At 47.3% G+C, this 22,103-nt stretch overlaps 1 protein-coding gene across 6 annotated transcripts in view; it reads left to right on the top strand.

Annotated features, from left to right (window-relative positions):
- Window positions 1–22,103, top strand: part of APC (APC regulator of WNT signaling pathway) — a 121,601-nt gene that overhangs the window by 32,667 nt on the left and 66,831 nt on the right. Inside the window, exon 1 of one of the 6 annotated variants that reach the window (XM_029054017.2) lies at window positions 17,094–17,170. The exons of the other annotated variants lie outside the window; for them this stretch is intronic. The gene's annotated coding sequence lies outside the window, so the exon portion shown is untranslated. Of the gene's footprint in view, window positions 1–17,093; window positions 17,171–22,103 lie in introns of those variants that run through there. 6 annotated transcript variants of the gene reach the window in all.

Genomic DNA, 22,103 nt, shown 5'->3' with positions numbered 1-22,103 from the left:
TCAGCCTCTCCGGTCTATACTGCACGTTGCCTCTCAGACAGTCTTCTTGATGCATTGATCGGCCCCCAGCTCTCTTCTCCTCAAAGACTCTGCTAGATTTGGCAAGATATAGGGCACTGGTGATCTCGGCTAGAGCGATGTAAGTTTAACGAAGAGAGTGAAATCAGATCGTAGAGGGTCAAAGATGTAGTGAAGAGGAGAGGAAGCGAAAGCAACGGTTGTATGCAGCCCTCTTGAAGAGTTCGTACGGGAACTTGAGGAGGGAGACGGGGTGATAAATGGTTGAGGTTGCAGGGCCCTGGAGAAGGGAGGCGAGGGCATCTTTGAGGGCAGTGGGGAAGGAGCCATCAGAGAGCGAGTAGTTGAAGATCGGTGGTTGGGGAGCAAAGAAGAGTGCACACAGGTGTTTTTATCAGGCGAGGAAGGTTGGGATCGGAAGCGCAGATGGAGTGACTAGATTTCGAAAGTAGGCAGGAGCTGTCTTTTTGAAAGACAGCCAAGAAGGACGAGAGAGTCGGGGAGTGATGGGGCCGTGACAGAGTAGGAGGGATCTGAGGAGATGAGAAGGGCACTTGGTTTTGACGTTGTCAACAAAGTAGCTGGCCGGAACACCCAGGGATGCAGGAGGGAGCCAAAGGTCGGGAGTAGCTGGTGAGGGCAACGAGCGTAGGAACGGACGGGAGAAGAGTTGTAATATTGCTCAATGGAGGAGATGGCCGAGTTTATGGCAGATGAGGAGCTTGAGATGGCCGGAACTGACCCAGTGCTTGGATTTCCGCCAGCAGCGCTCGGCGGTCTGAACACAAGAACGGAGCAGAGCGGGTCATTTAGCTATCCAGATTGCTAAGCCCCACCCAGAGCTTTACGGACACAAAGACTTTTTCTACGGCTTCGGATTTATTAAAGGAACAGTGTGGACAACGATAAATTTCAAGTTCAGGGAATGAAAGAAGCAGAAAGATGGCATGGTGCAAATCTTGATTGGGTGAAAAGACGATAAAACCTTCCAAATAATACTTCCAAAGTGTGCCAGTTTGAGAAATCCTAAGTCTAAAGTTAGGGCTTTAAGATCAGGGTTCCTCTGTTGACTGAATCAGATAATCCCCGTCAAAATGATCATCAAGCCCAGCAAGTTTGGAAATGGATGGTGGGTTGACCGGATTGGGGCAGTTTTCAATTCAACCTTCCAATGGCTGCGTGGTTGGCCGGAAACAGATCGATAGTTCCCTGGATACCCCTTCCAAAGCTAGGGCCAACGTAAAAAACATGAAGCCCTGCGCCGTGTTCTGACGATCATCGTAAATAGACTTTCTGCCAGAACAGGATGGACTTTGGATTTCGTGATTACTTGCTGTTTCCTGTGTATTTGAGTATTTCACCAGGTAAAATGGATACCGTCCCCCAGATCTGCAAGCGTCTGGCCGAGACATGTTCTAGTCAATTTGCGTTAGGTTTTTTGTTGTTTTTTTTTTTTTTTCTTCTGGCATCTGTGGAGCAGTAATAAGAGAATGTTGCCAAAATGCAATTTAGTAAAAATCCCCATACAGTGTAAAAATTACAGATGCTATGTAATACTATGGTTGTAGGAAATGTGCGTGAAGATCTCTGGGGAATCATATTTAGTTGTATACCCAGGTAAATTAGTATGCCGCGCTCACTTTGTTTCCTTGTTCCTTTGAGTCGATTAAGATTATTTGGCTGGTTGTCCAGATATATTTTATGGCATGCTTAAATCATTCGAAACCTATCAAGCATCCACCGAAATGAAGTTTCTTAGACTCCAGCCAACCACGCCTCTCTGAGGATCTGAAACTCAAGCCAGATGAATATCCCTAAATGACCATTTACAGATTTTCCTGGTGCCTTTGACCTTAGAGGATGTTCTTTCCAGTTATTCCAGGATGGTTTCACCTGTCCATTCATTTTTTTTTTTAAATGAATTTGTTAGGAAAGACATGTCATTCATTCAGTTGTATTTATGAAGCGCTTACTGTGTGCAGAGCACTGTGCTAAGGGCTTGGGAGAGTACAATACAGCAGTAAACAATGGAGAAGCATCATGGCATAGTGGATAGAGCATAGGCCTGGGAGTCAGAAGGTCATGGGTTCTAATCCCGCTTCTCCACTTGTTTGCCGTGTGGCCTTGGGCAAGTCTTCTCTGTGCCTCATCTGTAAAATGGGGATTGAGACTATGAGCCCCCACATGGGACAGGGACTCTGTCTAACTCAGTTTGCTTGTATCCACCCCAGCGCTTAGTACAGCCTGCCACATAGTAAGCGCTTAATAAATACCAGTATTATTATTATTATTATTATTAACAGACACAATCCCTGCCCACAGAGAGCTTACAGTCAAGTGGGACACAGACATTCAAATTATTTACAGGTAGGGCAAACAAGAACAAGTCAGCATCAGGCTACAGTTGGCCATAGCCCAGAAGGTGACTGAGTAGGAGTTATGGTGGAAGGAGATGTCAGTCAGCACCATAAAGGCCTGCATTTTAGCATTTGGTTCCAAACTGTTAGGGTGGAAAGTCCAATTACCATTGTTTGCATTCCATATTGTGACCCGCGCCCCCCCACCCCCCCAGCAGGGAGGGTCTCTGGGCAGGATTTTAGCTTGGGGCCTTTCCTTTACTGACCACCAGAAGTGGGAAGGGACCTTAAAGCCATAGGTACTCTCAAGTCTTGACTTTAGAGGTCCAGGAATTTTCAGACTCCCTGCCTCAAGTCGCTCCACCCATCGTTCCTCTACTGTTTTTTGGTATTCTTATGCAGCCAAAATGTAAAGTTTGGAAAGTATCTGCTATTTAGGAGGTTATTAGCAGTAAAAATTTCCTTTTGCAGTCTTCCGGAGAGGTGCTAAAATAAATGGTTAATAATACTGTGGATTTAAACAGCACTTTTCCAAGCACTTGACTCTGCATACAGTGGCACACTTTTACTACTTCCAACTATGGGAGGGTTGTCTCCATTTTTCCAGGTAGAACAGCTTTAAGCCTAGGGAAACCACAGAAACCAGTGGTCGGAATCTGCCGAAGGGTCAACCCTGGAAACCAAGTCCCGTTTGACTAGAGCTTGCCGAATTCAGTGTTGGCCAACTGTAATATTTGATTTTTGTGTTGACTGTGCATACATCTCCATTTCATTAAAAGCTAACTTTTTTTAGGTTTCCAAATACACAGGGGTGTGAATCGATGCCCCACAAGGAACCGATTTTTTCCCCCATGAACATCTTGCCCTCAGAGGAGGACGTTGAAGGAGGCACGGTGTTGGGTTTTTTTTTTTTTTAGGCCATTAGGCCGAAGTCTGTTTTTAATTTCCTACCTTTGCCTTATTCAGTGCCATAATTTAATCCTTTCATATTTCTGCCAGGTGATGGAAAAACTTGCTTTAGAAAACCTGATTTAAGCAGTTTTCCTTGGAGCATTCGAGACATCTTACCTCTCCTTACGGAAGATTGATTTTCCTATTTGCCACTCTTCCTCCCTGAAACAAATATGCAGGCCTTTCAAAATCATCCTTCCTTTCTAAGGGAGGACTGCAATTTAGCATTTTTGCTAATAGTTGGACAGCATATTAGCATAATCCAGACATTGACAACCGACGTGGTACACTAGACAGTTTGCCTGGCGTGTTGTACTCCGTCATGGGGGTCAGTGACCATCGCTACTTCTTCCTCAGGGTCTCCCGGGTATCCAACACTAACCATGCCATCTTCTCATTCATTCAATAGTATTTATTGAGCGCTTACTATGTGCAGAGCACTGTACTAAGCGCTTGGGATGAACAAGTCGGCAACAGATAGAGACAGTCCCTGCCGTTTGATGGGCTTACGGTCTAATTGGGGGAGACGGACAGACAAGAACAATGGCAATAAATAGAGTCAAGGGGAAGAACATCTCGTAAAAACAATGGCAACTAAATAGAATCAAGGCGATGTACAATTCATTAACAAAATAAATAGGGTAACGAAAATACATACAGTTGAGCGGACGAGTACAGTGCTGTGGGGATGGGAAGGGAGAGGTGGAGGAGCAGAGGGAAAAGGGGAAAAAGAGGGTTAAGCTGTGGAGAGGTAAAGGGGGGATGGCAGAGGGAGTAGAGGGAGAAGAGGAGCTCAGTCTGGGAACGCCTCTTGGAGGAGGTGAGTTTCAAGCAGGGTTTTGAAGAGGGAAAGAGAATCAGTTTGGCGGAGGTGAGGAGGGAGGGCGTTCCAGGACCGCGGGAGGACGTGACCCAGGGGTCGACGGCGGGATAGGCGAGACCGAGGGACGGTGAGGAGGTGGGCGGCGGAGGAGCGGAGCGTGCGGGGTGGGTGGTAGAAAGAGAGAAGGGAGGAGAGGTAGGAAGGGGCAAGGTGATGGAGAGCCTCGAAGCCTAGAGTGAGGAGTTTTTGTTTGGAGCAGAGGTCGATAGGCAACCACTGGAGTTGTTTAAGAAGGGGAGTGACAGGCCCAGATCGTTTCTGCGGGAAGATGAGTCGGGCAGCGGAGTGAAGAATAGACCGGAGCGGGGTGAGAGAGGAGAAAGGGAGGTCAGAGAGAAGGCTGACACAGTAGTCTAGCCGGGATATAACGAGAGCCCGTAGCAGTAAGGTAGCCGTTTAGGTGGGGAGGAAAGGGCGGATCTTGGCGATATTGTAAAGGTGAAACCGGCAGGTCTTGGTAACGGGTAGGATGTGTGGGGTGAACGAGAGAGACGAGTCAAGGATGACACCGAGATCCCGGGCCCGAGAGACGGGAAGGATGGTCGTGCCATCCACGGTGATAGAGAAGTCTGGGAGAGGACCGGGTTTGGGAGGGAAGATGAGGAGCTCAGTCTTGCTCGTGTTGAGTTTTAGGTGGCGGGCCGACATCCAGGTGGAGACGTCCCGGAGGCGGGAGGAGATGCGAGCCTGAAGGGAGGGGGAGAGGACAGGGGCGGAGATGTAGATCTGCGTGTCATCTGCGTAGAGATGGTAGTCAAAGCCGTGAGAGCGAATGAGTTCACCGAGGGAGTGAGTGTAAATGGAGAACAGAAGAGGGCCAAGAACTGACCCTTGAGGAACTCCAACAGTTAAAGGATGGGAGGGGGAGGAGGCTCCAGCGAAGGAGACCGAGAATGACCGGCCAGAGAGGTAAGAGGAGAACCAGGAGAGGACAGAGTCCGTGAAGCCAAGGTGAGATTCTACAAGGTCCTGCCATTCCTCCCAACTCCTGAAGTTCTGTTCAGTTCAGTTCCATTTGGGTGGCAGGCTCAGGGCTCGAGAGGAAGGCACCCATGATGCATCTTACCACATAATAATAATGTTGGAATTTGTTAAGCGCTTACTATGTGCAGAGCACTGTTCTAAGCGCTGGGGTAGATACAGGATAATCAGGTTGTCCCACATGAGGCTCACAGTTAATCCCCATTTTACAGATGAGGGAACTGAGGCACAGAGAAGTTAAGTGACTTGCCTACAGTCACACAGCTGACAAGTGGCAGAGCTGGGATTCGAACCCGTGACCTCTGACTCCCAAGCCCGGGCTCTTTCCACTGAGCTACCACATAGTAAGTGCTTAATAAGCCACCATCCTCCCTGTCTCACATGCCCGTATATGTAACCATGGCAGTTTCTTCAACTCATCTCTCACTCAGCCCGCATATTCAGTCTGTCCCAAATCCTGTCGATTCTACCATCAAAACATCTCTAGAATTACCCCTTCCTTGCCTCAAAACCCTCCAATTCTTGCCCATCCATCTTGGCATCAAGCAGAAATTCCTTACCATTGGCTTGAAGGCACTCAATCAGCTCTCTTGCTCCTACCTAACCTGACTCTCCTCCTACTGCATATTCTGTCACCAACTTACTTGCTATATCCAGAGCTCATCTGTCTCGTCCCCGATCCCTTCCCTGCCGGCATCATCCCCCTAGCCCGGAATTCCCTCCCACTTCATATCTGTGTCACTTTAGGCAACTCACTTCACTTCTCTGTGCCTCTGTTTCCTCATCTATGAATCAGAGAAGCAGCGTGGCTCAGTGGAAAGAACCCAGGCTTGAGAGTCAGAGGTCATGGGTTCTAATCCCGGCTCCACCACTTGTCAGCTGTGTGACTTCGGGCAAGTCACTTAACTTCTCTGGGCCTCACCTCATCTGTAAAATGAAGATGAAGACTGTGAGCCCCACGTGGGACAACCTGATCTCCTTGTATCCCCCCAGTGCTTAGAATAGTGCTTTGCACATAGTAAGCGCTTAACAAATACCAACATTCATCTCTAAAATGATTAGACTGTAGACTGTAAGCTCGTTGTGGACAGGGAGTGTGTCTGTTATATTGTTCTAATGTACTCTCCCAAGCACTTAGTGCAATGCTTTGCACGTAGTAAGCACTCCGTAAATACGATTGGCTGAGGATTAAATGCCTGCTCTCCCTTCTCTTTAGGCTGTGAGCTCCATGTAGGAGAGAGACTGTGTCCAACTTGATTATCTTGAAGCTACCTAAACGTTTAGTATAGTGCTGGGAAAATAGTAAGTACTTTCCAAAAACCACTATACGTATGTATGAATATATGTTAAATTGGGCCAAGCCCTTTACTTAGCACTGGAGAATACATGAAAGGTAGTGATGACTTGGGTTCATAATATAAGTGATAAGGGGAAAATGACACAAGTGAACCATTAAATACCATTCAAGATTCAACACTTTAACAATTCAAAGATTCAACAGAAAATTTAGCAGCTCTTTACGGTAATGGAGAAAATTATAGATTTAGTTTCTCTTTCTGCAAAATATCCAGCTTTTACTTTGGAAGTTTGAGTGCTGGCCAACAATAAAGGCCACCTAGCAGACTATGGCATTAACAGGTTTTGTGTTTTAAAAAAAAGGTTTAATTTCTCAACTTTGTGACTTTTTCTTAGGTTTAGGGCATTTAAAAAATATTGAAAATGGTTTCCTACTCCAGATTTATAGTTATGAATAGATCATTTAAGAAACTTCCATTGGAACATGTTGGCCTCATTTTCTTTGGCATAAAGGCAGTTAATTACTGTAAATTATTCCACTGAATAGGAACCTGGTCAATCTCCCAAGCCTGGAGTGATTCATGCTTTTTCCAGGATTCATGTCCTTTTTGGTTCTGTAAATTGACTTATATTCTGGAATGACATCTTGTGTTTTTTTTTTCTTTTTTCTCTAAAAAGAATTTCCTACCAGATAGGCAGGACATTTCTTCATTTTAATGCAAATTTACAATGTCTTTTAAATGATGCGATTATTCTTATGTTATTTCTGGACTCTGTGTAAATACTCCTGCCATTGTGAGAACTGGGAGACAGGCGATGAGGGCTCCAACCTCAGTGCTCTTGGAGAAACTAATTGTAAATAGTACTTAATGATTATTAGATTTAATCACCACATTTCCTGAAGTTCTTCATAGGCCTCTTGGGCCGGGAAAGGACCTCAAGAGATCTTTTTAGTCCAGGCTCCTGCCCCAGGCAGGACTTTACCTAACAACCCCATCCTGTCATATTCCTTCTATACAGCAAAAGCGAAAAAAGGGCCTACAGCAGGATGATTAGCTCCAGGGAAACTAAACTTAAACAGATGTTTTCTTGGTGGATAGCTTTTCCTTTAGCGTCTGAAGGCTTCCTCAACTCTTCTGGCAGGATTTGAATATCTCAGTCTGTCTTTTCAGAGGAGAAAGGTGTTTTGGCAGAGTGTCAAAGCTAGCTAAAGAAAGCGAGGTTCAAAAAGCCTGTAGTTGACCCCATTTGGGGCCACCAACTCTTTACCCATATTCCTGCTGTCAGCTTTTTGAATGCAGTTAAAATGATTAGGAAGAAAGTTCGAGTAATAGGGGAAATGAAGATTTTAAGAGACCCAAAATCCCTTTGGGCTTTGCGTTCCTTGATTTTTGAGTGTGCCTTGCTTTGGACCCAAGGGAACGAGCACAGCCCTGGGGAATCGGGAGACCTGGGTTCTAATCCCCGCTCTCTGTCTGCTGGGGCCACGCCAGCCGTGGCGACGGTTCCTGACCTCCGAACCACCTAGGGTATTCTTCGAGGTTGACCAGTCCAGCGGGATTCCTGAAAACTGACAGGGTAATGCAGGCAACTGGGCCCACAGCGGCCGCCAAGGCAACAGAACCATCTGCTGGTTCGCGACGCTCAGGCTCAGCCGGCTGCTGAAGACATTCAGCCCCTTAAAAACCTTCACACACACACTTGGCAAGATGCTGCACCTCTGCCTCCCCTAAGCCGCTCGTTGCCCTCCGTGCCCCAGCGGGAACGTGAAAGAGAATGTTTGTGACACCGGGCAAACCACTCGCATGACACTGGCTTCCTCTGAGCAGGCCCCCTGTTCAGGAGTCTTGGGACTGAGGCTCATCTCTTGTTCTCGTTGGGAGAGTCCGGCGATTTCTGATGCTTGCTCTGCAGAAGAGGTACTAAAGGTGGAAAGTAGGTGAAAGTGGAAAAATATTTCTTCAGAGGCGAGAGAGGGTCTGAAGCTGCTAAGAACCTAAGTATTTTAAAGTAGCATATAATTTATCTAATTTCTTTTGGGGAGAGATGAAGGCTGGTAATTAAGTATTTATGAGTTATGTCATGGTCATAACTTTTTTACTTAGGACAGCTGTCTTGTGATTAGAACACTGCGATTGCACATGGAATTTGAAATACAGAAAAACAAGTTATTAACTCTTTTGGCTGTTAGCGGGTTTAATGTTAGAGGTTGAATGAATCAGCTTGTGAGTCGAAAGAGCAATAGGCTTACATTTGTTTCTTAGATTACTAATAAGCTATTTTTAGGAACCTCCAAAATGTGTCCTTTGTTTTGAAGGGAAAAAGCAGTTTTCAGAAGCTGCAGCCCTTATCAGAAATTATCTGTTCTCGATTAGTAGTTTGTGAGTAATAGGCCTGGAAGTAAGGATTAAAAAAAAAAGCAAATGTAAGTATGTATAATTAGGTGCCAAACAATGAATCATGCAATTGTCTGATGACCCTGAAAAGCCTTTGACGAAAGAAAGTTATTAAGACATAGTTGAAGTGTATTGAAAATGCATTGAAGTAACTTGGTGGCAGAATTCAGATGATGCACAAGTTCAAACATCTTGTATCTCAAAAGGGAAGGGAAGTGGTACCTAGATGTTGAGATAGTTGGTGCCAAAGATTAAAAACCGGACTTGAATAACGATAATTGCAAGGCCTTTTAAAAACAAGGTCATTATCTCAATTTTAAAAATACATGTATGCAATAATGCCAACTCATTTTCAGCTCTTAGCAGTGTATATCTATCTACCCACAGTGCCAAATAGAGAGCTACAGGATAGGTAGCTGCCCCGAGTCAGACATTGGAATACAAAACCAGTGAGAGTCGTTCCCAATGGAGCCTTCAGAAACATTCCAATATCACTGTCTTCTGAGCAGAGATTTGGTAATCATATGTATGTGTGTGTGTGTGTGTGTGTGTGTGTGTGTGTATATATATATATCATACAGTGTGCCAGGAACTCTAACTCTAAACTCTGGGTTAGATACAAGCTAATCAGATTGGACACAGTCCCTGTCCTACATGGGGCTCACAGTCTTAATCCCCATTTTACAGATGAGCTAACTGAAGCACAGAGAAATGTCCCGCAGCAGACAAATAATGGAGTCGGAATTAGAACCCAGCTCCTTCTGACTCTCGGGCCTGTCCTCTCTCCACTAGGCCGTAGTGCTTCTCTCTTTACATGTCGAATATAAAATGTACAATCTCAAAAGTAGTTCAAATTCTGGGCTAATATTAGTATGTGGTAACTAGCAGCGTACTGTGGTGATTCCTCTCAAAAACAGTGTTTGTGCTCAACTGGAATGGGCTGAAGGCACAGAAAGGTTTACTGCTGGAGTGTTTAAAAAACCCTACCTTTTGATATTTAAAATGCAAAAATAGAATTGTCAAAGGACTAAATGTATGTCCATACTCCTTTTCGCTATTCTTTTAATCATATGAAGTGGCGGTTCTCTCTGATGGGGCGTTTAGAAAGTTCATTAGACTGGATAGTGGAGGCTTGAGGTTTTAAGGATTAGGCCATCTTTCAAGGTTGAAGTCTGTCCAAGATTATCTCATCTCTATTTCTAAGATTCATGGAATTTTTGCCCCTCCAAATCATCTTGCAGCCCAGAAACGTGAAGTGGGTTTTTGGTTGGTTTTTTGGTTAATGCTTTGGAATTTTAAAAGCACAAGTATTCCATAATAAAATGTTAGCGTGTTATTGTAGAACCACTGGCTATTATTTTTGAGGACTCCTGGATGATAATTCTGAAAACTAGCAAAGGCCAAATATATCCTCCTTTTTCAAAAGAGAAGCAGCATGGTCTAATGAATAGAGCACAGGCCTGGAGTCAAGAACCGGCGTTCTCATCCCAGCTCCACTATTTGTCTCCTGTGTAACCTTGGGCAACTCAGTCTCTCTGGGCCTCAGTTACTTCATCTGTAAAATGGGGATTAAGACTGTGAGCCCCATGTGCGTCGTGGACTGGGTCCAACCTAAGGGAACAAGGACTTACACTCTAATGGGGGAAACAAACATAAAAGCATTCACCAGAGCATGGCACATGCCAGTGGTGTGGCTCAAAACATTAGACTAAAATCAGCTCCTTTGTGTAGGCTTCTTGATCCCAAGCTCTCCCTGGCTGAGCTGAGGCTCATTCATTCAGTCGTATCTATTGACCGCTTACTGTGTGCAGAGCACTGTACTAAGCGCTTCCATCATGTACACAGAGACTCCCTCCACACCCAATCCACTTGACTCACAGCACTCTCAGCACGGCCCAGTAATGTGTGTCAGATCAATGGTGTTCATGGAGTGCTCTCCAGGTGCAGAGCGCTGTACTAAGCGCTCGGGAGAGTCCAATACAGCGGAGTTGGTAGACATGTCCCCTGCCCACAACAAGCCATCAGTCTAGGAAATCATCAATCAATCGGCAGTCATTGAGAAGAGGTTGAATTCTGGGAGGGGCCAGGCTTTGTGAATAGCAAATCTTTCCAGACCAATTCATTTCCTTCCCCGAGAGAGTGAGAAATCTTGAGAACAAGGGAGAAACAATAGATTGTATGTACTCTGAGACTTCAGACTTTTGATTCAGACTTGCATGTTCTTCTCACCAAGAAGTGGGAAGAGAAGACCCAGCCCAGCTTCTGGCAGGCCCTGGCAGTTGAACCGGAACGCCATCCAGCAGGCCCGGCAAAGGCAAAGTCATTGCTGCTCTGGAATCTCAACCATTCTCCCCTTCCTACTTCTGTGCCTCAGTGTGCCGAGAACAAGGGCTGAGTCATAGCTACTGCCACAGACCAGCGGCACATCCCTCTCTCCCTCCCTCTTTGCCTGAGTCCCATTTTAATCTGACACGACAACATAAAAGCCGTGCTCGGATAAGCATCGGTGAGGTAGTTTTTTGTTTTTTCCCTCCCTCTACCCGCATGAGGACTTTCTCAAGCCCCAGCCCTCCATTTCTCTTCCCGTCTTTCCACTGCCCCGCTCCCACAAAGCATGACAGGTTCCCTGGCTGATGGAGGAATCAAAGCTCCATCTTTCCTTTCACAAAAGAGGGGCCAACAAGGAGGGGTGTTTGAGTACTGTGATGCGAGAGGGCCTTGCAAGGAAGCAGACTCTCCCCCGCAAGCCTAGGGAAAGGAGACTACAAGGAGGAGTTTTGTCCTAAGGAGCTGCATTGTCTCTACCACGAAACAACTCTTTAAAACTCTAGGGCTTGCGATTCTTCAGAACTCCTCTGTGATCCTGCTTTTAGAAACCCCGATTTTACCCATAAGTTGAGTGGGGGCAGAACGGACTGGAGAATCATAGACAAAGGGTAGGGATAATCTGTGGAAGGGGAATGGGAGAGAAAATGGATTGGTGTCCCACCAGAATAGCAGTGATGTTAATAGTGGTATTTTAAGTGCTTACAAAGTGCCAAGGATTGTGTTAAAGTCATATACAATACAGTCAGATCAGACACAGTCCTGGTTCTACATGGAGCTCACGGTGTATGGTTTCCCAACACTTTGTCCAACGGTTTACACACAATAGGCATTTAATTCATTCCACGTGTATGGGATGCCCTCTTCCCGCAGCAGCCACGGCCAAAAACAGCATAGCCCGGCAACACCTGGCTCCCGTTTGGCTCCGCAGCCTTTCGGCAGTGGCTGCTGTGGAAGAAGGGCGTTACTGGGAGGGGTCATCACCAGCGTGCCCACACCAGAGCTGCTCCAGAGCTCTGCCACCCCCAAGCCACCCGGATTGGGGGGAGCCAGGCCATTGTCCCCTCCTCATAGGATCCCACAGCAGAGGGAGGGGGAAGTGCCTGAAATCTCTGGAGGAAATTTCAGAAGGGCTTGGAAAATACGGAGAGCAGTGACCCAAAGAATGGGACGGGGATGGGAATACCGTGTAGGAAGGGCGGATTTGAGTAAGAGGTTAGTGGGAAAGAGAATGAGGTACAGTGAGAGTTCACTTGTGAGGAAGAAGGTGTGTAAGCTAGGGTGCAGTGAGGGAAGAGTGAGGTTAAGTAGAGTGGGTGAGAGTTGATTGAGTGCCTTAAACAAGCGCTTAGTACCTATAGTGCTTTGTACACAGTAAGCACTCAAATACAATTGATTAATTAAAGGGCCAATTGTCAAGAGTTTCTGTTTGATGCAGCGAGAAATGGGCAACCAATGGATAACTTTCTGAAGAGTGGAGAGAGATACGCAGATCAACAGTTGAGAAAAATAGGGGCAGCAGAGTGAAGTTGTGAGAAGCAGTGTTGCCTAGTGGATAGAGCACAGACCTGGGAGTCAGAAAGACCTGGTTTTTAATCCCGGCTCTGCCTCGTGTCTACTATGTGACCTTGGGCAAGTCACTTCACTTCTCCATGTTTCTTACCTTATGTGTAAAATGGGGATTAAGATGGAGAACCCTATGTGGGACAGGGAGCGTGTCCACCCTGATTAGTTTGTATCTACCCCTTAGTACAGTGTACCCGACACTTAGAAAGCACCATCAGAAAGGGAAAGAGTTTGGACTGTAAAGGGGCAAGACTGGAGGCAGGGAGTCCCTGAAGAGGCTGATGCAGGAGTCAAGCCAGGTTAAGAAAAGTGCCTGGACCAGGGTGGTGGCATTTTGGATGGAGAAGAAGGGGGGAGTTCTGGTAGTATTGTGGAGGAAGAACCTACAGGATTTGGCAACAGTCTGTGTGGGTTGAAGGAGGAGGAAGAGTCCAAGGAAGCGTCAAGGTTACAGACTTGAGGGGCGGCAAGGATGTCCGTGTCGACCGTGGTGAGAAAGCCAGGTGGAGGAGGGGATTTGGGAAGGAAGCTGAGGAATTCACTTTTGAACCTATTGAGCTTGAGGTGCTGGAGGGGCATTCATGTAGAGATGATGATAATAGTATTTAAGCGCTTACCATGTGCCAAGCACTGTTCTAAGCTCTGGGATAGATACAAGGTAATCAAGTTGTCCCACGTGGGGCTTACGGTCTTAATCCCCATTTTACAGATGAGGGAACTGAGGCACAGGGGAATTAATTGCCTTGCCCAAAGTCACACAGCTGACAAGCGGCGGAGCCGGGATTAGAACCCATGACCTCAACCTCCCGAGCCCATGCTCTTTCCACTAAGTCACGCTGCTTCTCTAATGTCGTGGAGAAAAAGGCAATGTGACTTTGCAGGAGGAGAGGTCAGGACTAGCAAGGTTGATCTTGGGATTCAACCACAATGAGGCGGTAGGTGAAGCCACGGGATTGGGGGGCTCCCCAGAGGAGTGAGTTTCAATCCGAAAAGCGAATGGGACCCAGAAGCAACCCTTGAGGGATGCCCACAGTTGGGGGTTGAAAGGCAAATGAAGGTCCAGAGGACAAATGCTGAGCAGGTTTGGCCAGAAAGATAGGAGAAGAACGAGAAGACTGTCAGAAAAACAAGGTTAGATCATCTTGCAAGGAGAAGGGAGTGGGCCACAATGTCGAAGGTAGTCGAGAAGGTGAGGAGGATAAGGTCAGAGTAGAGTCTGTTATATTTGGCGTGAAGGAAGCTATTGGTGATCTTGGTTGTAACGGTTTCAGGAGAGCGAAGGGGGTGGAAACCAGATTGCAGAGGGTCGAGAAGGGAGCTGGAGGAGAGGAAGTGGGAGGAGGGAGGTGGGCAATCGCTGGATGGGATTAGTGGGGTTAGGGTTTTTGCGGGAGAGGGATGTGGAAGACAGGCATTTTTGAAGACAGAGGGGAAGGAACTATCAGGGAGTGAGCACTTAAAAGATTGTGGCCAAGGAAGAAAGAAGACGCAAGTGTCTTCCTTGTATGGTTTAAGTGTAGGCTTGAGTTTGAAGGTGTGATCATTTTTTCCTAGAATGCTATTGCAGAAAATTTAGCCAGATTTCTTTTATTTCATCCTTTCCTTCTTCTTTTTCCCCTTTCACTCTTCCCTGACTCCCAGCTTCCTCTCCATTCTCTCCTTACACTAGCTGACAAGAAGCAAGTCTCCCTTTTGGTTCAGTACTTTGGCAGTCAACATCCTGAGGACTTTGACAGATGATTTACCCTAGGAAGACTCAACTGAACTGTTTTAAAATGCCTTATTCTTTGTTACTGAGTTACTTTGGACTTTGCCAGTTTTGCGAATTGAAATTTTTGCGTGTGGCATGTTTCATCCCATTGTAGAGTTGAGTGCTTGAGAGCGGAGTTCACGTCTTCTAATTTTCATTGTGTTTTCCCCAGTGTAGTTGTCATGATGATAGAATGGCCTAGTGAAAATAGCATGGGACTAGGAGTCTGGAGATGCTTGCCTGCTGTGACATTTTGGGCAAATCACCTAACCTCTCTGGGCCTCAGTTTCCTCATCTAAAATGGGGGTTAAATACCTGTGTTCCCTGCCTTGTGGACTGTGAGCCTCATTTAGGTCAAGGGCCTGTGTCTGATCAGATTATAATAATAACGTTGGTATTTGTTAAGTGCTTACTGTGTGCAGAGCTCTGTTCTAAGTGCTGGGCTAGATACAGGGTAATCAGGTTGTCCCACGTGATGCTCACAGTTAATCCTCATTTTACAGATGAGGTAACTGAGGCACAGAGAAGTGAAGTGACTTGCCCACAGTCACACAGCTGACAAGTGGCAGAGCTGGGAGTCGAACCCATGACCTCTGGCTCCCAAGCCCAGGCACTTTCCACTGAGCCACGCTGTTGTATCCACCCCCACCGCTCAGCACAGTACCTGGCACCTAGTAAGCAGCACTTGATAAGTACCATCATCATCATGATTCTCCCGCTTAGAAGCAGCAGCTTAGAACAGTGCTCTGCACATAGTAAGCGATTAACAAATACCAACATTATTATTATTAGAGTTCCTTCTATTTCTGTGGTCTTATGTTTATTGCTGGGCACTACCGCTCAAAGTAATAACCCAAATTGATTATTCTATCTAGAAATCCTAGTGATTTCACCCAAATGATGAATAAGATGTATCAAGGGGTTCTAAGGATGTGTCAGGTTAAGTAATAAAATCTGGGTTTATTGCGCCCCCCCCCCCCAGAGGCATTATCAGTGCCCTATTCAGAATACTGAAAATGCAGCTATAGAGAATCTTTATTTTCATCGGAGAATTTGATCATAAAATGTTTCTGAATCAGTTTGAAACTAAAACGTTTTTTAGCTGATTTTGGAATCACATCTGAGTAATCATCTAGATACATTTATTGAGCCCAGGAAAGGCTATTATCCAGAACGTTTTGTAAAGATGCATGTCGTCTGTATAGTCTGTGATAAAACGATCATCTGTTCAGAACAGAGAAATTGTGAAAGTCCGCAATACAAATGTATTCTCTGAACACTGTGTAATGCATATCTAGTGATGAGGATTCTTTTTGGGGGGAGGAGGGGGGGCTATACTCTAACCGGAGGTTTTTCTTTTAAATTCAGACACTTAATTTAAATACTGAAAGCTTTGGTCGGAAACCCCGGTAATGAATGTTGTGCCTCCACAGTAGGGTGGAAAACCTTTCCCATTTTAATTCCCGATCCCCTGAATGGATCCGGTCTCGTGTGGCGGAGCTGTGAAAATAGGGAGTGAACACGTATCAAACCCTTGGTCGGTGATCAGCCGGAGTACGGCTCGAATGCTGACCTTAGGCATTTTTGCCTCGGTTGACGGATGTATTGCTGGAAAAAAAAATGGACATCGCTCGTCATCCTTAAAAAAACAATGTGGAGGGATAATGACGGTACTGAGCGCTCGCTGTGTGCCGGGTACCGTGCTAAACGGTGGGGTGGATGCAAGACGATCAGATCGGAGCCCGGACGTGCCTAAAAAAATGCGGAAGGATAATGACGATGGTACTCAAGTGCTCACTTTGTGCCAGGTACCGTGCTAAACGGTGGGCTGGATGCGAGACGATCAGATCGGAGCCCGGACGTGCTTAAAAAAATGCGGAAGGATAATGACGATGGTGTGAGGGCTTACTATGCGCCGGGCGTTGTGCCGAACGCGGGGGTGGATGCCAGATGATGAGACCGGAGCCTGGAGAGTGAGGTGCCCCGCCTCGGAGCGGAGGAGCAGCGTGGCTCAGTGGAAAGAGCTCGGGCTTGGCAGTCAGGGGTCATGGGTTAGAATCCCGACCGTGCCACTCGTCAGCTGTGTGACTGTGGGCAAGTCCCTTCCCCTCTCTGTGCCTCATCTGTCAAATGGGGATGAAGACCGTGAGCCTCAGGTGGGACCACCTGATGACACAGTATCTCCCCCAGCGCTTAGAACGGCGCTCCGCACATAGCGCTTAACGAACACCAACACTGCTATTACCATTATTAGCCTTCCATATCGGGGCTTTTCGGAGGGTGGGTTTTTTTTTTGTCGTCTTAACTGGAGGGGGGTGGCGGTTGCCAGCCAGCCAGCCAACCTTTCCGGGGGTCGTGTCGTCCTCCCCCGACCGGTCGGTCCGGTGCCGTGCGGACCGGCATTCCGATGGGGCGGGAAGGTGAGGGCGCCCCCAGTGTGGGTGGGGAGGGGGATGGGGGCAGAGCCGCCGGGGGAGCTGATTGGCCGGGCGGGCGCGCACGTGACCGGCATGTGGCTGCATCGGCGCAGCCGGGCGCGCGCCCGCGGGGGGGCGGCGGGGGGAGGCCGAGGGGAGAGGCGTGAGGGAGCGCGAGCGCCGGGTGTCACCGCCGAGGGAATGGAGGCGCGACCGGGTCCGGAGATGGGGTGAGTGCCGCTCGCCCCAAAGGGAAAGCTGGCGCGGCGGGGCGGGGGTTGCGGGCCCTCACGTCAAGCCGTTGTTTCTCCTGCCCCTGCAGCCGGGCGGATGACAGAAGACGGCGGGGGGCGGGCGAAGGAGAGCGGGGCGGGGGAGAAGCAGCCGCCGCCGCCGCCGCCTTGAGGGGGCCGGAGCCCGGAGGGGTTGGGAGTCAGAAAAGACCGTCGGCATCGAAAAGCGGCTAACGGTCTCTAAGGAAACGGGGCCAGGACAACAAAGAAGGGAGCAGATGCGTCGCGAGGAGCGAAAGCCCTCCTCTCCTTCCTCCGTTCACTCCCCCATTCGTTCGGTGGCATTTCCGGGGCGCTCGCTGCGTGCGGAGCGCTGCCTTAAGCGCTCGGGAGAGCCCGACGCGGCGGCCAGCGCTGCCATCCCTCAGCCCCCGACGAGCGTCGCCGCCACGGCCCCGAGCCCAATCTAGCAGATCCGTCATGAAGGGCTCCCGGGGAGAGGAGGGGGAAGATGAGGCAGGTAACGCCGAGCCTGCGCGTCGGCTTTGGGGGGGTGGGGGGAGAAGGATGAATGGGGGGCGGCCGGTAGCGTGCGGGTCGGGGCCGAGCTCCCCGTCGATGCTGCGAAAAGCTCCCGGTGTCTTTGTTAGGGCGAGACGCTGGTGGTGGTGGCTTTTTGCGGTTGACTGCGGCGGCACGTTTCCCTCCTGCGGAGGAACGAGAGCCCGTGCCGCCCCGCTGCATCCCGAGATCCATCCGTAAGAGGTTTCGACGGCGAGTTGCCATCTGGGGCGGCTAAAATATTCAAGTCGGAGTGGGGCTTTTCCCCCCGGTGGGGTACGGGTGGAATGTCCGTATCTGATGTAAGGGAAATTAACGGGCACTTTTATGTAACCTCACAAAAGAGATGGTCAGATAGATCGGATCTACCCCGGCTCCTATAGGAAATCTTAATAAATTATGTATGAAGCCGCGGTCCTTTCTCTCCCTTTGTTAGGTGCGGCTTTTATTCCATTAATTAGGTCATCCGAAAGCAAATCAGTCGGTAGATAAAAATCGTCGGTCGAGAGGGCATAAGGGGATAAGTGCTTTAGTCGGGTATTTGGAGTCGGTGGAATTTTATTTTTTTAAGAGCCTCGCGTGAACTCTGCGTGAAGTCGAGAGGCGAGTGTTTCAAGGAAATTGGCTTTTCTCTTAATTGCCGCAGACGATGAAGGTTCTGCTCAAAAGATGCAATTTGCAGGCGAGGGATGCGTTTAAGTGGAGACGTTTAGGCATCGTGTGAGAACTCATCCCGTGAATTAAGTAAAAGTGAATGTTGGGGCCTAAAATACCGAAATCTTTTTACATATGTACCCTGCCACACCCCCGGCAGAGATGGCGCTTGTTCCATGTAAACCTTTTAAAGACCAGTGACAGTGATTTCTCCTTAAACGTGCTCACGATATGACATGCTGTCTCCAAAAAAAAAAAAAAAAAAAAAAGGCGCCCTGGTAATTATTTAACAAACAAACCGGAATCTCGGGTACATCTTTTTCTTTTTTTTCCCTTCTCTCTCTCTCTCTCTCTCTCTCTCTCTCTCTCTCTCTCTCTCTCTCTCTCTCTTTCTCTCTCTCTCTCTCCCCCCCCCCAACCGCTCCCCCCCTCCCCAACCGCTCCCCCCCTCCCCAACTCCCCCAGTGTCTTCATCATTGCAACTTAGCAGGAACTGGACTGTTGACCATTTTAAAAATGAGACTTCCCAACACACTCCAAAATATTTATATTGAATCCTTATTCTGTACTTGGTTCTGTTGAATTTAGCGTTCCATCAGAGTGAAATGAGCTGCAGCCGTTAAGGATTTGTGACAGAATTTCTGCATAGGAAGTTTAAAACCCTGTTCATTTAGTATGACCGATTTGATTTTCTGATCCGAGATAGTACACGTGGGGGATCTTGGGGTTGATATTGGTTTGATAGGTTTGATTTTCAAAAGTCTGAATTTTAAATCTGAGTAGAGACCTTGGAGACTGAGCGTATTTGGGACGAAAAAGAAATGCCACCTGGAAGGTATGTGTGTCTCAAAGTGAATGAATTCCAATGAAGTGTCAGTACAGATTAGGTATAAGACAAAGCATTCCTAGGATATTAAGATCAGCAGCAATTTACATCAGATGATGGAATCCAGTTTATAGTGTTGAATAAAAGAAAAATCGAATGCATTTCCTTGGCTGGATAGTCAAGCGCGGATCGATAATTTATTTTTTAAGAAACAAAAAGCCCTACTTAAAGTAGTGGTTTTTCAGCCAGAGATGTGAAATGCATTTGCAGATATCTAGGGTCTGGAAACATTATCCTTAGGCTTCAGTGGGGAAAAACTGAGGAGAAGAGTGGTGGTTCTTTTCCCAGCTCCACTTGGTAGTTGTCAGAAACGGACCTTTTGGACCTTGTCTCTCATTGTCCAACTCATATAGGGAAAGCTGTCTTTCTGGGTTGTGATGGTAAGGCATTCCAATTAGTGAGTTACAGCATTTGGAAACAACAGCGGCAGGAACACAAGACAGTGAATCATCTACTAAAATATGACCCAACTTTTGGCGTTTCTTCTTCATTAAAAATTAATTTGGGGGGATAATAGTCCAGCTGGCTGTTTGGGCCAGAATTGAGGTTTTCCCGACCCTCGAACGAGAGAGACGACGCAAAACGAGCGAAAAGGAGCTGAGGTCAGACGAGCAGTTCAGCGATCAGCTCAAAGCAGCCTCCTGCACAGTAACTCTTTGTCTTTACGATATTCGGTATGACCTCTAGAATCCTGGTGCGCAAATGTTGAGCACCGGAGCAGAACTTAGTGTCATCTGCCCAGATTTGGGGCGAACATGCTTCTCTTTGGCATTTAGTTCTAAATGCAGTGGTGACTAATGATCAAGGGAACTTCCCACCTTGGATTGGGAGTGGTGTCATCTTGACTAAACAATGAAAGCTAAAATTAATGTGTCTATTAAGTCTTTAATCATTTAAGAGATTCATGCCTTGAAATTTTCTGTGCCAGTTGAGTCAGGGATATCAAAGTTTTCACAATGTCATTAATATTTTCTGGACGGAGCCCAGTTCTGATTTCATCGTGTAAATCTAGAAAGAAGGTCCTTTGTCTAATCTGCGGAATCAAGGAAGTATACTATGGTCCAGTAGTTGAAACTCCCATCCATCGTTTGCCACTTGGCTTCAATAAAGGCTCATTTCCAAATGGTAGATGACTTGGGGTTGAGGAAGGTCTGGTGGCAGGCAGGAATCCCGGGTTCTAGTTTTATGATGACGGTGATGATGGTGTTTGTTAAGCACTTACTATGTGCCAAGCACTGTTCTAAGCGATGGGGTAGATAGGAGGTCCTCAGGTTGTCCCACGTGGGGCTCACAGTCTTAATCCCCATGATGAGGTCACTGAGGCACAGAGAAGTTAAGTGACTTGCCTAAAGTCACACAGCTGACAGGCGGCAGAGCCGGGATTAGAACCCACGACCTCCGCCTCCCAAGCTCGGGGTCTATCCACTAAGCCCCGCTGCTTCCTAGTTTTATGACCTCAGTGTCTCGGGCAAGCGTGTGTGGTCTCAGGCAAGGGTCAGCCGGCTGATCTTTCCGGGTCTCAGTTTTCCCATCCGTAAAATGGGAATGAATGATACCGCCCAGGCTCAGCATATAATACACATGTCACAGATGGGCAAAAAAAATCCAGGTCGGCAAACCCGGCTCGCCCTCTAATTTTAACACAGTGAGAGGTAGATCTCGAAAGACATCATACTAACAAACAGCAGGGAGCATCTGACAGGGATAATTTTGTTTGACTAATCAACTGAGCCAACATTTGTTCATCTCAGCCTCCCACCGTCTAGGGCCCAGGACTGTTGTGGAGATAAACTGGACTGCGGTAATATATGCGAAAGTTCTGCAGAAGAGAAGAAATGCTTTTGCCATAGGGAACCCAATTCTTTCTGGGCTAAGCAGCGCTCCCTGATAGTAAGTAAAGTACTCTGGGAGGAGCATTAACTCTTCAAGATCTTTAGGGTACCGTTTGCTGCATTGCAGCAGTCATGTACCATGTATGCAGCAATGTACTGAAAGGTCCCCTAGAGGTCTGAAAGAGTTAATGTTTCTCCTCAAGAGCCTTGCTAACTACAGGGAAACAACTTAGTGGGAAAAGGCACGATAGAAGATCTCCTTCCATAAGTCATGCCTGTTTTATGGAAAAGAGAAATTCACTTTTTGGGGTTTTTTCCCCCCTCTGGCCCTCAGGTTTCTCTGAGGGACCCCAAATGTTACCCGGTTTCAAGCCTCACCCATCCTGAGCTCACCTTACCCTCCAGTCTCTGACAGAGGGGATTAGGCAGGGAAATGGTCTTACCTAAAAAGAACAGGGAGGCTGGTGTGAAATTTAGGCAGCTTCTCAAGAAGGTCCTTGAGTGGAAACCCTTTGAAAACTCTGGTTTTATTAATGTAACTTAGAGAATCTTCAATGCACCAATTTCCAGCCCCCCCGCAACTTCCAGAAAAATACCGGGCTGGTTTCCTTTTTCTTTTCATCGCCCTTTCTGACTGACCCTTGTGCTAAATTTTCATCTTTCATATTTTTTTTTAAAGTGTGGTCTATTTTTATTTAGCCTCCTCCCTCCCCCCTTTTCTCTCTCTCTTTCCTCCTCCCTTTATATTACTTCTTTTGTGTTGCCTCATTTGGCTGTAGATTGCAGACAGCTCATCTGCAGTGTTCACGAAATGGAGAGGAGAGGGGCGAGCAATGCTGCAGGAAACACAGCTGGCATTTGAGGGACTCAGGTGAAAATGTCATAATAGAGCTATGAGGAGCGACGGGTTTTAGTGGGAGGTACTGCGTCCTGCTTTGGTTCACCTCAGGGGGAACCTTTAACGATATAGCGGAAACGTGGGAGCAGTAGAAATCCA

This window comes from Ornithorhynchus anatinus, chromosome X3 (assembly GCF_004115215.2).
Source record: "Ornithorhynchus anatinus isolate Pmale09 chromosome X3, mOrnAna1.pri.v4, whole genome shotgun sequence".
NCBI lineage: Eukaryota > Metazoa > Chordata > Mammalia > Monotremata > Ornithorhynchidae > Ornithorhynchus > Ornithorhynchus anatinus.
Note: the sequence above shows the minus strand (reverse complement) of the source record. Positions and strands in the feature narration are given on the sequence as shown.